The sequence below is a fragment of the Elephas maximus genome, chromosome 23 (assembly GCF_024166365.1).
Source record: "Elephas maximus indicus isolate mEleMax1 chromosome 23, mEleMax1 primary haplotype, whole genome shotgun sequence".
Lineage (NCBI taxonomy): Eukaryota > Metazoa > Chordata > Mammalia > Proboscidea > Elephantidae > Elephas > Elephas maximus.
The window spans coordinates 9,577,418-9,595,093 of NC_064841.1; the positions used below are offsets into that span (position 1 = coordinate 9,577,418).

The window sequence follows — 17,676 nt, forward strand, 5'->3', positions numbered from 1 at the left end:
TACTACTCACCTACTAAAAAAAAAAAAATACTAGATCAGCTAAAATGAACAATTCTGACAGTACCAGGTATTGGGAACTCTTGGACATTGCTGCCCAGAGCATGAATTGGTATACTCATTTAAGAAAATAGTTTGACATTACCTAGTAAAGGTGAGGAGCCCTGGTGGTGCAGAGGTGAAGAGCTAAGGCTACTAACCAAAAGGTCAGCAGTTCAAATCCACCAGCCACTCCCTAGAAACCCTGTGGGGCAATTCTACTCTGTCCTATAGGGTTGCTATGAGTCAGAATTGACTCAAGAGAAATGGGTTTGGTTTTTGAGTTAGTAAAGGTGAAGATACATGTATCTACCAGATAGTGTATCAGAATCCTACTCCTAGGCATACATACGACAGGAGTATGTACACATGTACGTCAAGAGACATGGACATGACTGTTCACAGCAGCGTTGCTCATAGTAGCTTCAAACTGGAAACAACCCAAGTATCCATAAACAGTAGACTGTGTAAACAAATTGTGGAATATTCATTCACTACTATGCTACATATAAATGAAAACCAACAAATTACAGCTACAGCCAACGGTGTGGCTGGATCTTAAAAACACTGTTCAGTGTGAAGGGTTTGATATATAGAAATATCTATGATTCTATTTGTATAGGTGAAGTTCAAAACCAGGCAAAATTAGATGATTTTGTTTCAGGATGTGTGCTTAGGAGGTAAATCTATAAAGAAAATCAAGAAAAGTGGATACCATAAAAGGTAGAATAATGGTTTCTCCAGAACCAAACGAAGGATTTATGATTGGCAAGGGGCCAAGCGTGGAGGCCTTCAGAGGTGTTTACAACGTGTGTGTGTGTTTTCCATAAAAATTATTTTTATTGTTGTTGTTAGGTGCTGTCCAGTGGGTTCCAAGTAATAGTGACCAAACAACTGCCTCTTGATCTATGTACACCTTCGTGAGCACAATGAAGTGTTCTGGAGTTCCCATTCTTCGCAATGTTATCCATAATTTGTTGTGATCCACACAGTCGAATGCCTTTGCATATAGTGAATAAAACACAAGTCAACATCCTTCTGGCAAAGGTGAAGAACTCATGATGACCCCCACATGTTGCAGAGTAGAACTGTGCTCCATAGGGTTTTCAATGGCTGTAATCTTTACACCAGGAGTCCTGGGTGGCGCAAATGGTTAAGTGCTCAACTACTAGCTGAAAGGTTGGCAGTTCGAACCCACCCAGAGGCGCCTTGGGAGACAGGCCAGCAATCTGCTTCCCAAAGATCACAGCCTTGAAAGCCCTGTGGAGCACATTTCTACTCTGCACACATGGGGTCGTCATGAGTCTGAATCAACTTAATAGCAACTAATAACAACAGCAGCAACAACACGTCTTGATGGAAGTAGATCAACGGAGCTTTCTTCCATGGCGCTGCCGGGTGGATTCGAACCGCCAACCTTTCAGTTAGTAGCTGAGCATAAACCATTTGTACTACCCAGGGGCCTTATATCCATATCCAAACTCAAAGCAGGCTCTAAAGCCCAGCTTTAACGACTCCTGGTCCAATCAGCGGTATTCCTACCACGGCACACTGGCCGAAGGTATTTGAACCTTAACTTTGTTCTCTGAATATGGAATGATAAATTTTGCATCCTAGTAAAGAGGTTTCTGTTACCAGTAACTGGTATGTGGGGTGTATTTGGGGCAAAGTGAGCCTTTCTGCCCCTGAGGAAGTGACTTGTAGGCTGTCTGGTATGGTATGCCACGGTGAGGTGGTGTCAGGTAACTTAAAAAAAAAAAATCACCTCAGGTGATTCAGCTATGACAACCTGTATGACAACTTGCCTTTTCTCCACACCCCACCCTTCACCGAGAAATACCCGTTTACAGGAAGGGCACTCACTGAGCAGATGTAATATCCATTCACTCACTCATTCAACAATTATTTCTCGAGCTCTATGTGTCCAGCCCTGAGCTAGTGCTGGTGATTCAGAGGTGAGCAAAAACAGACATGGGCCCTGCCTCTTGGTGGGTTTAGTACGGGACACACATAAATCAAATCAAGAAGATAAACGTAAAATTACCAGTCATGTGAACGCAGTCAATCTGGGTTTGTTCATCATGAAGACAGGTGAACTGAGGGGTACCTTAATAGTTTCAAGTGTATGATGAACAAATTATATGGAGAAGAATGGCTAGCTCTCTACATTGGGAAAAGACTTTAGAAACGAGGTTTCCCATGGTCTTGGGGGACATCTTGGTCAATTGACATAACATAGTTTATAAAGAAAATGTTCCACATCCTACTTTGGTGAGTAGCGTCTGGGGTCTTAAAAGCTTGTGAGCAGCCATCTAAGGTACTCCACTGGTCGCACCCCATCTGGAGCAAGGGAGAAATGAAGAAAACCAAGGTCACAAGGTAAAGATATGTCCAAAGGACTAATGGACCACAGCTACCACAGCCTCCACCAGACTGAGTCCAGCACAACCAGATGGTATCTGGCTACCGCCGACTGCTCTGACAGGGGTCACAATAGAGGGTCCCAGAGAGAGCTGGAAAAAAATGTAGAACAAAATTCTAATTCACAAAAAAAGACCAGACTTACTGGCCTGGCAGAGACTGGAGAAACCCCAAGATTATGGCCCTTGTACACCCTTTTAACTGAGTACGGAAGCCATTCCTGAGGTTTGCCCTTCAGACAAAGTTTAGACAGGCCCATAAAACAAACAATAATACATGTATCTCAAGCATGTTATGAGACTAAATGGGCACACTAGCCCAGGGGAAGGATGAGAAGGCAGGAGGGGGCAGGAAAGCTGGATGAATGGAAATGGGGAACCCAAGCTTGAGAAGGGGAGAGCGCTGGCACGTCGTGGAGTTGGCAGCCAGTGTCACAACACAATGTTTATTAATTGTTTAATGAGAAACTAATTTGCTCTGTAAACCTTCATCTAAAGCACAATTAAAAAAAAAGGTTTTCTGTAGCAAAAAGAATGTAAATTAACAGCTATCATGTATATATCTATTTAATATCCTCACAAGAACCGTACAGAGAGAAGGTGAATCTCAGATGAAATAACTTGGCTAATGTCACACAAGTTTTATATCCAATAACAACTTGAAAACCACCAAATGAAACCCAGTGCCGTTGAGTCAATTCCAACTCATAGTGACCCTATGTAACAACTTTACTGAGGTATAGTTCACATACCATAAAATTTACCCTCTTAAAATATACAATTCAGTGGTATATTTACATATAAATGTGACTGTAAATATATGTGTATTTTAATATATTCACAGGGTTATGAAACCATTAAAAACCCAAACCACACCTGTTGCTGTAGTTAGTTCCGACTCATGGTGACCATATGCTACAGAGTAGAACTGAGCTCCAGAGGGTTTTCTTGGCTGTAATATTTCTGGAAATAGATCACCAGACCTTTCGTCTGTAGCACCACTGAGCAGGTTGAAACCATTACCACTATCTAATTTTATAATATTTCTTGTTACTCCCCCAAAAAACTTGTACTCATTAGTCTTTACTCCCTATTCTCCACTTCCTAACCTGTGGCGACTAGTAATCTACTTTCTGTCTTTAGGGATTTGTCTATTCGGGACATTTAATGTAAATAGTTTTTTTTTTAGAATCATACAACATGTGGCCTTTTGCGTCTGGCTTCTTTCATTTAGTATAATGTTTTCAAGATTCATCTGTATTGTAGACTATATCAGGGCTTCATTTCTTTTTATTGACCAATAATATTCCATTGAATGGTTATACCACATTTTGTTTATCCATTCATCAGTTAACAGACATTTGGCCTGTTTCTTCTTTTTTGGCTGTTAAGAATTATGCTGCTATGAACATGTGTGTACAAGGTTTGTATGGATATATGTTTCCCTTTCTATTGGGTATATACCTAGGTGTGGAATTGCTGGGTCGTATGGTAACTCTACATTTAACATTTTGAGGAACTGCCAGATGGTTTTCCAAAGTAGCTGCACCACTTTACCTTCCCACCAGCAGTGTATGAGGGTTCCAGTTTCTCCATATCTTCACCAACACTTGTTATTATCTACCTTTTTGATTATAGCCATCCTAGTGCATGTGCTGTGGCATTTCATTGTGGTTTTGATTTGCATTTCCTTGATGGCTAATGATGTTGATTATATATATTTTTTTAATTAATAAACTTTTTTTTAGAGCTGTTTTACGTTTACAGAAAAATTGAGAAGAAAGTGCCAAGAGTTTTCACATACTTCCCTTCCCCTTGCCCACAGTTTCCCTGATTATTGACACCTTGCATCAGTGGGGTACATTTGTTCCAACCAATGAACAATATTGATACATTATTACTTACTAAAGTTCATAGTTTACCTTAGGGTTCACTTTTTGTGTTGTAAGACCCACCTACACCAGTATGGCCTCATTTAACTTAACTGGAAACAAAAGAAAAATCTTTTTTCCAAACAAGGTCACTTTCACAGGTACAGGGGTTGGAACTTCCATGTATCTTTTTGGGGGACACAATTCAAACCATAACAAAGTCCTTTATCAGCTATATGATTTGATTTGAATTTTTTTCTCCTATTCTATGAGTTGGCTTTTCATTGTCATTCCTTCTTATGACTAAATAATATTTCATTATAAGGATATCCCACATTTTGTTTATTTGTTCATCAATTGGTGGACATTTGGGTTATATCTTAGTCATCTGGTGCTGCTATAACAGAAATATCACAAGTGGATGGCTTTAACAAAGAAAAATTTATTATCTCACAGGCTAACAAGTCCAAATTCAGGGCACCAGCTCGAGAGGAAGGCTTTCTCTCTCGGTTGGCTCTGGGGGACATCCTTGTCATCAATCTTCCCTTGGTCTAGGAGCTTCTCTGTGCAGGAACCCTGGGTCCAAAGGATGCGTTCTGCTCCTGGTGCTGCTTTCTTGGTGGTAATGAGGCCCCTGTCCTCGCTGCTCCATTCTGTCTTTTATATCTCAAAAGAGATTGACTCAAGATACAACCTAATCTTGTAGATTGAGTCCTGCTTCATCAACATAACTGCTTCTAATCCCATCTCGTTAACATCACAGAGTAGGATTTACAACACATCGGAAAATCATATCAGTTGACAAAATGGTGGACAATCACTCAATACTGGGAATCATGGCCTAGCCAAGTGGACATATATTTTTGGGGGATTACAATTCAATCCATGACAGGTTATTTTTATTTTTTTGGCTACTATGAAAAATGCTGCTATGAACATTCACATACAAGTGTTTGTGTACATATATGTTTTCAGTTCTCTTGGGTATATTCCTAGGAGAGAAATTGCTAAGTCATACAGTAACTCTATGTTTAACATTTTGAGGAACTATCAAACTATTTTCCAAAGTGACTGCAAATTTTATAATCCCACTGGCAATGTATGAGGGCTCCAATTTCTCCACATTCTCACCAATATTATATTAGCCATCCTAGTGAGTGTAAGGAGCCCTGGTGGCACAGTGGTTAAGAGCTGGGCTGCTAACAAAAAGGTCAGTAGTTTGAATCCACCAGCCCTTCTTTGGAAAGCCTATGGGGTAGTTCGACTCTGTTCTATAAGGTGGCTATGAGTCAGAATCGACTTGATGGCGACGGTTATAGTAGGTAGGGAGTGTAAAGTGGTAGCCCACTGAGGTTTTGATTTCCACATAGCTGATATTTATAAAAGTTAGATTTAAATCCAAGTCTAAAACCAGAGTTCTTAACCAGTCCACTATTATATCTCTCCCATGCTCTTTAGAAATAAGGAAAGATTTCCTGAAAACGTTAGTTGTTGGATTGAGTTTTAATTGTGATTTGTGGACTCACCTCTGGAAGCCTTAAAAAACAAGGTTGCTCTCTGTCTAGGATGTGCTGGTAAGTGGTTAGCGACCCACGGAGGAGCTGGGGTGGGGCTGGGGCAGTAGAAGGAGATCTGATTTGTAGCATTTGCTGCTTTCCATGGCATGAATACTTCCTCCAGCTCCAATTTCAAGCTAAGAGCTATGGCTGCTAACCAAAAGGTCAACAGTTTGAATCCACCAGCCACTCCTTGGAAACCCTATGGAGCAGTTCTACTCTGTCCTATAAGGTTGCTATGAGTCAGAACTGATCGATGGCACCTAACAACAACTTCATATCTGTCAGCCAGCTTGCAAAACTCTTGAAAATTTAACAGTTGTTTCTTGCATCAGGTATAAGCCAGAGCTAGCTGCAGCACACCAATTCCTTAAATTTAATAAGGCACTCTTTAATTGCAAATGTCTTTGCACATTAAAGAAGAAGGCAAAACAATTCTTAGTTGTAGAAGAGGTAATCGTATATGTAGAAAATTTTAAGAGAACTGATGTAAAATTATAAGCAGTAAACAAATTCACTAAGGTAACCAGATACAAAATAATTATACAAATAAGTGTTCCTTTCAATAATAATAACTACTAGAAAATGTAATCGTGAAGACTTCTCAGTCACAGTACCAACTAAACAACAACAGCAACAAAACCATAAAACACGTGGAAGTAAATTTAAAAAGGAATAAGCTGTTTCTAATTTATTAAGGAATATGAAGTTTCTATGAAGTAAGGAAACCCTAGTGACATACTGGTTAAGTGCTGTGGCTGCTAACCAAGGGGTCGGCAGTTTGAATCTGCCAGGTACTCCTTGGAAACTCTGTGGGGCAGTTCTACTCTATCCTATAGGGTCGCTATGAATCGGAATTGATTTGACAGCACTGGGTTTGGTTTCTTTGGTTTATATGAAGAAAGGAGCCCTAGTGGCGCACAGGTTAAGAGCTTGGCTGCTATCATAGATTGAATTGTGTCCCCGCACAATATCTGTCAACTTGGCTAGGCCATGATTCCCAGTATTGCGTGATTGTCCACCATTTTGTCATCTGATGTCATTTTCCTATGCGTTGTAAATCCTATCACTATGAAGTTATGAGATGGATTAGTGGCAGTTACATTGATGAGATCTACAAGATTAGGTTGTATCTTGAGTCAATAACTTTTGAGATACAAAGGACAGAAGCAAGCAGAGACATAGGGGTTTCACACCACCAAGAAAGCAGCACCGGGAGCAGAGTGTATCCTTTGGACCCCAGGGTTCCTGCACAGAGAAGCTCCTATTCCAAGTGAAGATTGATGACAAGGACCTTCCTGCAGAGCCCCAGTGCCCCAGGAGCTGGCACCCTGAATTTGGACTTCTAGCCTACTAGGCTGTGAGAGAATAAACTGTTTGTTAAAGCCACCTCCTTGTGGTATTTCTGTTATAGCAGCACTAGAAACTGAAACAGCTGCTAACCATCAGCCACTGCTTGAAAACCCTACAGGGCAGTTCTATTGTGTTCTAGTTTACTTGAGGGCATTGGGTTTGGTTTGGGTATATGAAGAAAAGTCTGAGATTCTTTTGAATGATATAAAAATAACTTGAATTAAGTGAACACATGCTAAACTCTTACAGGAAGACTCAAGAAAACATAAATGCCACTTCTCCCTGAATTATTCAATAAAATAAATGCATTCTCAATTTAAATCCCAGCAAGATATTTTTGGGAACTTTAAAAGATGAATAGATAATACACCTGGGGGGTGGGGAGGGAGACCAGGATTATTTTGAAAAAGAAGACAAAAGAGGAGAGACCTATGTTAAAAAAAAAAAAAAATGTTAGCACATATTAAACCTTATTACAGATCTACAGAAGTTAAATAATGTGGTATTGGAGCAGGAGTTTATTGTAGATTAATGGAAAAAGTAAGAAGTCTAGAAATGCACTCTAGTTTGCGAGATAAAGGTAGTATTTCAAATTAGAAGAAAAAATTTAATAAATGATATTAGAATAATTTGCAAGCCATTGGTGAGGGGAGGGGGCAGAATTCCACAAGGATCAAAGTTTTAAATATAAAAAAACAATACCCTAAAAGTCCTAGAAGAAAATATAGAAGTAATTATTTTTTGCAATTTTGGCTTAGAGAAGTTATTGCTGTAGTTAAGACAACATGAAACCCAGATGTCATAATTTGACTACACAAAAAACGTCAACTTCTATACAAGAATCAAATCTAATCAAAAGACAACAAAAGCCTAGAAAAATTATTTGTAGGATGTGTCAAAAACTAATATGAATCTGCAGAGTTGTTACGATTAAGGGTGGAAAAAATCCAACACCCTACAAGAAAAAAAACGCAAAGAACAGTTAAGTATATGAAAGGAGTAAAAGCAGCCAATCAAACATATTAAAAAATACCTAATCTCTCTAATAATTAAGATACATTCATGAATTAAAACAATAATGTTAAATATTTTCCCTTCCTTTCAAGTTCATAGATGAAAACAATCTATAATGCCCATTACTGGTGAGGTTGTGAGGTTGTGGTAAGATATTTATTTCACATTGATTTAAGACTAAATTGATGAAGTCTTTTAGAGCACAATTTTTCTATATTTGGTAAAATTCTAAATACGCATACACTTTGACCCAAAAATTCTACTTCTCAGATGTATACACAATACAAAAAGAGGCTCAAGATCAATTTTTAAGTTATGAAAAGCAAATTACAGAATAATATTGTCACGGATTAAATTGTGTTTCCCAAAAATGTGTGTCAACGTGGCTAGGCCATGATTCCTGGGATTGTGTGGTTGTTCACCGTTTTGTGATCTGATGTGATTTTCCTATGTGTTGTAGATCCTACCTCTACGAAGTTAATGAGGCAGGATTAGAGGTGGTTAGGTTAATGAGGCAGGACTCAATCTACAAGATTAGGTTCTGTTTTTAGTCAATCTCTTCTGAGATATAAAAGAGAGAAGTGAGCAGAGAGACGGGGACCTCATGCCGCCAAGAAATGAGCCAGGAGAATAGCACATCTTTTGGACCTGGGGTCCCTGCACTGAGAAGCTCCTGGACTGGGGAAGATTTATGACAAGGACCTTCTCCTAGAGCTGACAGAGAGAAAGCTTTCCCCTGGAACTGGCACCGGGAATTGGACTTCTAGCGTCCTAGACTGAGAGAGAATCAACTTCTGTTTGCTAAAGCCATCCACGTGTGGTATCTAAGACAAATTCATACATATTTAGATAACATACTTAGATAACTAAGACAAATATGTGTGATATTTTACATGTATATATTGAAATACCGGATACCAACCCTCATAAACCAATACGTAAAAGCCTAAAGACTAGGCACCAAATTGTTAGCAGTGAATATAGCTGAAGAACAGGATTGTAGGAGATGTTCATTTCTTAAGTTCTACATTCTGCACTGCTAGTTTTTGTAACAATAGATGTCAGTTTCTTTAATAATTAGAAAAACAAAGCACAGGTAATAATAGTAATAATAATAAGCAAGCACAGAGACAAAGCCTGGAGAGCCAGAAGCTTTCCCCAGGTACTGTGTTCCTGCCTCCAGTGTCCAACATGGTGGCAAGGGTGGGGGGAGGGTACTAAATGACTTCCCCAGCATTCCTCCATGGGGACAACATTTTAAGTAGTGGTGAGGTTCCAAGGCTGACCCAGCTGTATTATAGGTTAGGTCTGTGCTTCTGAGGCCTGTCTTGTAAACCCAACTACTGTATTCACTATAGATCCCACGGGAATATGTGTTCTAATACCCAAATGCTCAGCATTTGAAAAAACTGCATCTTTACATATAATTGCAGAGAATTGCTTAGACAAGAAAATAGGATGAATAAATACAGGATTTTGAGTGTGAATGTGGCAGGTTGTGGCGATGTGGTTCAATGCTTTTATTCTTTTTCACCACAGAATGTTTCGCCGATTTCTCAGTTGCTATTTGTGTAGCTCCTGAAGGCAATTATGTATCTATTTTAATATTGTGAGAAACAAAATTGATAATGGAATGCATAAACCTTCTGAATGCATAATACCTTCTTTTTTGAACAGATCGATTTTTCAGAAAATGAAAAATATAAACCGTTCTTTCTGGAATGTACTACTTTTTGCAGAGATTTATTCCGGAGTGAATATTTATGGGCTAAGTAGAATCCCCTGAAAATAGAAATGTTGTCACATTCTTGTTTATATGTAACACTTAGTTATTACGAATGGCAGGAAACACTAATTTAAAACTAACTCTTAAAATGAGTGCAGAGAAGCTTAGTTCAGAACTAAGTCATAGCTTGAACATTTTGAGGGACTGTTTGGGTCCATTTATTATTCACTGAGACTGTTGAAAATTTAAATGATGATTATTCTGATTCTATCGCTAGGCAGAAGATGTACTCTCAGTGGACAAAACCCCAACAACATCTAAGCTTATTGAAATGCTACATATATAAGCACCCCTGTGTCATTTGCCATTTGCATATGTATGTGGGTTTTGGTGTGTGTGCCCACATGCACACACAAACAAGCCTTAAAATCCTGGAATATTAACAAATAATGTTCTTCACTTCCCACGTGAGTGCATGAATATATTTGACAGGTAGATGGTTGTTCTGCGAGGCTTTCCAAGCATCTTGCTAATGACTGGTTTTATCCCCTGACTTCACCTTTTGAGGCCCATAGCAGCTTGCTCACATTCAAACAGTGCGTTAGTGACGGGCTGTATGGAGAACAGAGTGCCTCTCTGTCCAGAGAATTCCGGGTGCCAGGATGAACACATATGTACTGTATACTTTGAATATTTTTATATGACTCAGTACAAATGTATACATTCATAGCCTCATGAGTGCGTGTCTGTAAGTATGGGGGTCTCAACAGCTTCCTGCATTTTCCTCACTAGCCACTGTATACTTTGAATATTTTTATATGACTCAGTATAAATGTATATATTCATAGCCTCATGAGTGCGTGTCTGTAAGTATAGGGTTCTCAATAGCTTCCTGCATTTCCTCACTACCCAATGAGTTCCCTGGCATCCTTTATAAATCCTTTCCTATTCCTGGACAGGAAGTACTAAATTTCTGAGGTTTCAACAAATACTGTGATTCCCTTAAACAATGTAGAAAATTATCCCAGTATTTATTATTTTTATGCTTGTTTAACTTTTGTTGTTTTTTAAACAACACAAGTAATGCGTGTGCATAATAGGAAACATACAAAATTTGGGTAAGCAAAAAGAAAAATATTATAACTAATCCCACCACTTGGAAATAATAACACCCCTTGCTGTTAAGTTGATTCCAACTTGTGGTGACCCTATAGGACAGGGTAGAACTGCCCCCATAGGGTTTCCAAGGAGTGCCTGGTGGATTTGAACTGCTGACCTTTTGGTTAACAGACATAGCTCTTAGCCAGTTTCCCACTGGGGTTTCTGGAAATAAAAATAGCCATAATAAATTTCATATCTGCCCCTTTAGGCTTTTTTTCCTATGTGCATATAGTTTTTTCACAAATATAGGATATCCTACAGATGTCTTAAAGCCTTCAAACCCTGTTTTTAAATTGTAATATACAATGGATATCTGGCCATTTCCAACATAATATTTCATGGTTGTGGGCCAAGGGGATTCTAGTTACATGGAACCCTGAACTTCCTCACCTGATGCCCTCAGCCACTTCCAGGGTCCATCCTCCTGAGGGTGGGCTGCACCACTGGGGCACCAAAAGATAGGAAAGAGGCAGCAGTTTACAGTGTCTGGGTGCTCGTGGGTATGGGTGTGTGTGGGCAGGTGTGGGTTTGGGCGGGACCCCACAGCATGAGCTGGGGTAGAAGGAGGATGGAGAACAGGGTAGACGCCAAAGGTTAAGGGCTAAGATCTGGGTGTCCCCACATTATCACTGAGAATTCTAAATTCAGCCCTGGTCTTACAGATTATTTTCAAGGTAAAAAGATAGAATATATTTTATTCAATATTTTGTTAGTTTGCTTTATACCTTTCAAATATTTTAAATATGGTAGGTATAAAAATCAAAAACCACTGCCTTAGAGTCGATTCTGACTCATAGCAACCCTGTAGGACAGAGTAGATCTGCCCCATAGAGTTTCCAAGGAGCGCCTGGTGGATTTGAACTGCCGCCCTCTTGGTTAGCAGCCGTAGCACTTAACCACTATGCCACCAGGGTTTCCATGGTAGGTATGAGGACCTCCATTTGTATCCAGTGGAGACCCCATAAATATTAGGAGACTAACTTTCTAGAAAGGAGCCCTAGTGGCACAATGATAAGTGCTGGCTGCTAACTGAAAGGTTGGCAGTTCAAATCCACCCAGTGGCTCCAAAGGAAAAGACCCGGGGGTCTGCTCCCGTAAAGATCACCGCCTATAAAACCCTATGCAGCAGTTCTACTCTATCACATGGGGTTGCTATGAGTCAAAACTTGACTCAACGGCACCCAATGACAAGAAGTTTCTAGAATGTATGTTTTGTTTTGTGTAGTAATTTGCCTTTCTGGGTAGATGAAAGGAGTAATATATAAAAGCCCATTTGTTGACATATTAAGATTCAGTTTAGTATAACATTTATTGTACCTTTACCATATACCACACTCGACAAGGTACAGGGACAAGAGGTAAAAATACATAGGCCCGACCCTCATGGAATTTATAATCTCCTAGGGGCCTCCAACCTATGAAATAATTACCGAAGGTGTGATAAGTGTACCACTCCAGCATGAGCAGGGTACAGAGACCACAGGGAGAAGGGCGGGGGGAACCTCTGTTGCTCGGGATCCTGGGATCAATTAATCAACCTGGTCAACTACAACCTCACAGAAATCTTCAAAAACTATATAAACTGCCTCATCCAAATTTCTAAATAGTTTAAAACTTTTAAGTTTTTGAAATATTTGGTAAATCGGTAATTTGACAAATCGATCATTCAGGAATTCACTTCCTGCAAACAATTTTTGGCTCGCTGGCTTGCTTCTTTGAGGCGCTAATCCCAAGGAACATTCATAGAAGCTCTGTCCAAACTGGGATTTGAAGAATGCATAGGACCTTGAATGGGAAGGAAAGAGGGGGATTGATAAAGAAGGATATTCTGGGAACAGCACGTGTGTCGGCTTGGAGCCATGGAATGAAGCAGAATGATATGAGAACAGCCAAGTAGAAGGGCTAGAGCAGGAAGATTGAGGTGGGAAAGCAAAAGGAGATAAAGCTGCAGAGAAAGTCAGGGCTACATCTTGGGGAACTTTGTGGCTCCGTGTCCATTTCTATGGTAAATGGAAGCCATTTAAGGATTCAAAATTAGGAAGTAAGAATATCAGATTTACATTTTAGGCAGATGATTCTGGCAAAGGTATGGAGGATGGAGACCTAGTTACGCAGTGGTTAAGAGCATGGCTGCTAACCAAAAGGTCAGCAGTTGGAATCCACCAGCTGCTCCTTGGAAACCCTAGGTGGCAGTTCAACTCTGTCCTATGGGGTCGCTATGAGTCAGAATTGACTTGACAGTAATGGGTTTTTTTTTTTTTTTTTGAGCAAGGAAGAGGAGTTTCTGGGTTGTGCAAAGAGTTAACATGCTGAGCTGCTAACTGAAAGGTTGGCAATTTGAGTCCTCCAGAGCACCATGGAAGAAAGGCCTGGATATCGACTTCTGAACAATCAGCCACTGAAAACCCTATGGAGCACAGTAGTACTCTGACAAACATGGGGTCAATGGCAACTGGTAGTCTGGAAGGAGGGAGTTTACTGCTGAGAAGGAAGAATATATGGGATCATGATATCATGGTGAGGGCAAGCTCTGGATTCAGACTGCTGGAATTTGAAATTTGCTTCTCCCATTTACCAGCTGTGTGTTTGGCCTCTCTGTTGACCTGGTTTCCTTATCGGTGAAGCGCAAACAATAATTGTTGTAAAGATTAAAAGAAACAATACATATGAAGTATTCAGGGGAGTCATCCTCTAGAAAGCTCTCAATACATGCTAGCTATTATTATTAAAGTAGAAGAATTATTATCTTTCAGCAGTTCAGAAGAAAGATAATGATGGTCTACACTAAGGTACCAAAACCAAACCCACTGACGTCGAGTTGATTCTGACTCACAGCAACCCTATAGGACAGGGTAGAACTGCCCCATAGGGTTTCCAAGGCTGTCAGTCTTTATGGAAGCAGACTGCCACATCTTTCTCCTGTGGAGCTTCTGGTGGTTTTGAGCCCCTGGTTTTTCGGTTAGCAGTCTATCGCTTTAACAACTGGGCTACCAGGGCTCCAGTGAACTAAGGTACAGGCAGTAGAAATCATAAGGAGGGAATGGGGATGAGACAAGGTAAGGAGTGGGTCTGAGGAGACTTGTAGCTGATTAGATGTAGGTGAGAGGAGGGAGATTTCCAGCTTGAATGCCCGAATGGATGGTGTTGATATCAAAAAGCTCAGGAAGATAGGAGAAAGAACAGGTGGAAGATAATGAGTTCTATTTTTGGACATGTTGAGTTGTAGACATTTGTGGGTCTTAAAGGTGAAGATGTCACCAGGCAAGATGGATATGCAGGCCTGGAGCTCAGGCAGAAGAGGTGAGGGCTGAATGAACCAAATGCCAAGGTAAGAGACTGGGTGACAAGAAATAGCTGCTCTGATGTACTAAAAATTTTTTCATCTATTTGGCCCTTAGTGCAAGATTTCTATTAGTGCCCAGAAAGGCAGTCCACTTCATGGTTATCTCGGGTAAAATCTCCACCATAAAAACTTTGCTGATTAACCCAACAGTGCAGCATCTCTTTACTCTGAGATCCTTGTGTTAAGGATTCTTTGAATTTTCCTATAGGTTGTTCCTTCTCTTACTCTCTTTATTAATGTATGTTTCCTACAACTCCTTCCAGATATAGGCAGGTTGAGGGCAGGCCCTTTATCATACTTAAGTTGGTAGTCCCTGCAGTGCTCTGCACAAGGCTTTGCTCATAGTGTTGTTGTTGTTGTTAGGTGCCCTTGAGTCGGTTCTGACTCATAGGGACCCTATGTACTACGGAATGAAACACTGCCGGGTCCTGTGCCATCCTCACAATCATTGTTACACTTGAGCCCATTGTTGCAGCCACTGTGTCAATCCATCTAGAAGATGTTCAATAAACATCTGATGACCTGAGTTCAGCTTGGAAAGACTCAAGATCATACAGCAATCTGTGTGGAGGAGATGTCTCAGAGAATAAGCTTAGGGCAGGGTACTGGTCAGAATCCTGGGGAAGATTCAAGATTGGAGTTCAGATGGAAGCAGTCAAGATAGTTTTAATATGAAATTTGGAGATTAGCAAGAAAGGATAGAGGTTCCCAAAGATCAGCAGGAAGAGTGAAATGGCCAAGCTGTCTACGAAAGGCCTATTCTTTCTTGGGCATCTTTATAGCTATAGGCCATTATGTAAGATTATGTTGTGTCTTGGCTACCCCAAATTGACTTTGAAAAAATCTTACAGTTTTCCTGAGTGCTACAGGAAGAAGGGAGTTTCTGGCATCATCATCTCTGAAACCGAACAGTACAGAGGATGAAAGTGGAGTGAATTTGACTCTACTGACCTATCCACCTAGGAGAAACCAGAGGTATGTGGATAAATAGGTTATATCTCAGTAGTTCAAAAGAAAGATAATGATGGTCAGGAGCTGTGGGAGCTCTGAGATTAGCACTGTCCCATATGGTAGCCACTGGCCACATGTGAATAAGGAAGCACTGGTCACATGTCAATGAGGAAGACCGGAGAAAGTCAGTGCACTTGAATTATGGTATTGGCGAAAAATACTGAACGTACCATGGACTGCCAGAAGAACGAACAAATCTGCTTGGGGGAAGTACAACCAGAATGCTCCTTGGAAGTGAGAATGGTTAGACTTTGTCTCACTTACTTTGGACATGTTATCAGGAGGGACCAGTTCCTGGAGAAGAACATCATGCTTGGTAAAGTGGAGGGTCAGTCAAAAAGAGGAAGACCCTCCACAGAATGGATTGAAACAATGGCTGTAACAATGGGCTCAAAGATGGCAACGATTGTGAGGATGGCTCAGGACCGGGCAGTGTTTTGTCCTGTTGTACCTAGGGTCGCTATGAGTAGGAACTGATTTGACGGCACTAACAACAACAACGGCCACATGTGGCTAATCAAAATGGAGACATGCTAAGTGTAAAATACACACCAGGTTTCAAAGACTTAGTTAAAAAAAATGTAAAAGAATTCATTCATATTTGCTTATATCGATGAAATGTGGAAATGATAATATTTTGGAGATATTGGGCTAAATAACGTGTATTAGACTGGAGGAACCCCTGAAACTATGGCCCATGGACAATCTGCTAACACAGAACTGAAACCATTCCCAAAGCCCACTTTTTAGACAAACATTAGACAGACCTATAAAACAAAAGATAACACATGTGAGGAATAGGCTTCTTAGTTGTATCAAATATATGAGACCAAATGGCCAGCTCCTGTCCAAAAGCAAGACGAGAAGACAGGAGCTAGACGAATGGACACAGAGAACCCGGGGTGGAAAGGGAAGTGTGCTGTTTCATTGTGGGGATTGCAACCAATGTCACAAAACAATATGTGTATACGTCTTTGAATGAGAAATTAACTTGAGCTGTAAACTTTCACCTAAAGTGCAAAGAAAGAAAGAAAATATATTACGGATGTTAATTTTACCTGTTCCTTTTTTAATTTGGTAACTAGCAAATTTACGGTTAAATAGTGGCTCATGTTATCTTTGTGTTGGAAAGAATCTAAGACTTACCCGTCACGGGGCTGATGTACATCCTGGTCTTCACGGGATGCAGAGTAGACGGGAATTGGCCTTTACACCCATGAGTCATGCCCAGCTGTATGTAAATGCAACTTTCTTGTTTGTATAATAGCCCTCTGCACAGCCTGAGAGCCTTTCATCTCAGGGTTGCCAACATTAATTAATTCCCACTAAATAGCTGAGGAAGACTGGTATTCTTAATTCCATTCTACAGATGAGAAAACTGAGGCTTGGGTGGGTGACTACCCAGGGCAGTGTCAGAGCTCAGAATAGAAACTGAGTCATTGTAATTAATCATGCAATCTAGTCAGAAAACAATATTTTTTTTTCTTCCTGATCAGGGGAATTCCTTCAAGGTTGGGAACATGTGGTAGTGTTGCTATGAGTTGGAATTGACTCGATGGCAACAGGTCTGGTCTAAAGTAAAATAGGGGTAAATAAGTGGCATTTTTAATGTATGCAGTTTATCAAATGCCCTTGAGGAAAGAAATCATTATCAATTCTCTGGAAGCAGATAAGCAAACCCCATCTTTGATTAGTTCAACTTGTTTTAAAAATTAGATTTCCTTGGTCATATTTTGGAAACCCTGGTGACGCGGTGGTTACGAGCTACGGCTGCTAACCAAAAGGTTGGCAGTGCAAATCCGTCAGACTCTCCTTGGAAGCCCTATGGGGCAGTTCTACTCTGTCCTATAGGGTTGCTATGACTATGAGTCGTAATTGACTTGACAACAGGGGGTTTGGTTTTGGTGTTTGGTCTTATTTTGAGATTTTGAAGAGAAGACGTTCCAAGAAAAAGCAGGCTGGTCTAGATTTGCCTTCCAGACTGGCAGAGGGCGGAAATGGCTTTAGGGCCCTGTGGTACCGCTCTCATTCTGTCTTCTTCCACCTGTGATACAGATCTCCTCTTGCAAGTTCAGGCAGCATAGTGCTGGTGAGTATTCTCCAAAGAGTATACCTTTATGCAACTTACGTAGAAACAGACATCAGGTTTCCCAGGCAAAAGCTACATGAGGCAGATAATATTTTT

General features: G+C 40.3%; 1 long non-coding RNA gene across 2 annotated transcripts in view; it reads left to right on the top strand.

The window, feature by feature from the left end:
- LOC126066603 (uncharacterized) overlaps window positions 1-17,676 on the top strand; it is a 238,198-nt gene that overhangs the window by 32,664 nt on the left and 187,858 nt on the right. Inside the window, exon 7 of one of the 2 annotated variants that reach the window (XR_007515201.1) lies at window positions 15,332-15,986. The exons of the other annotated variant lie outside the window; for it this stretch is intronic. This is a non-coding gene — a long non-coding RNA (uncharacterized LOC126066603). Of the gene's footprint in view, window positions 1-15,331; window positions 15,987-17,676 lie in introns of those variants that run through there. 2 annotated transcript variants of the gene reach the window in all.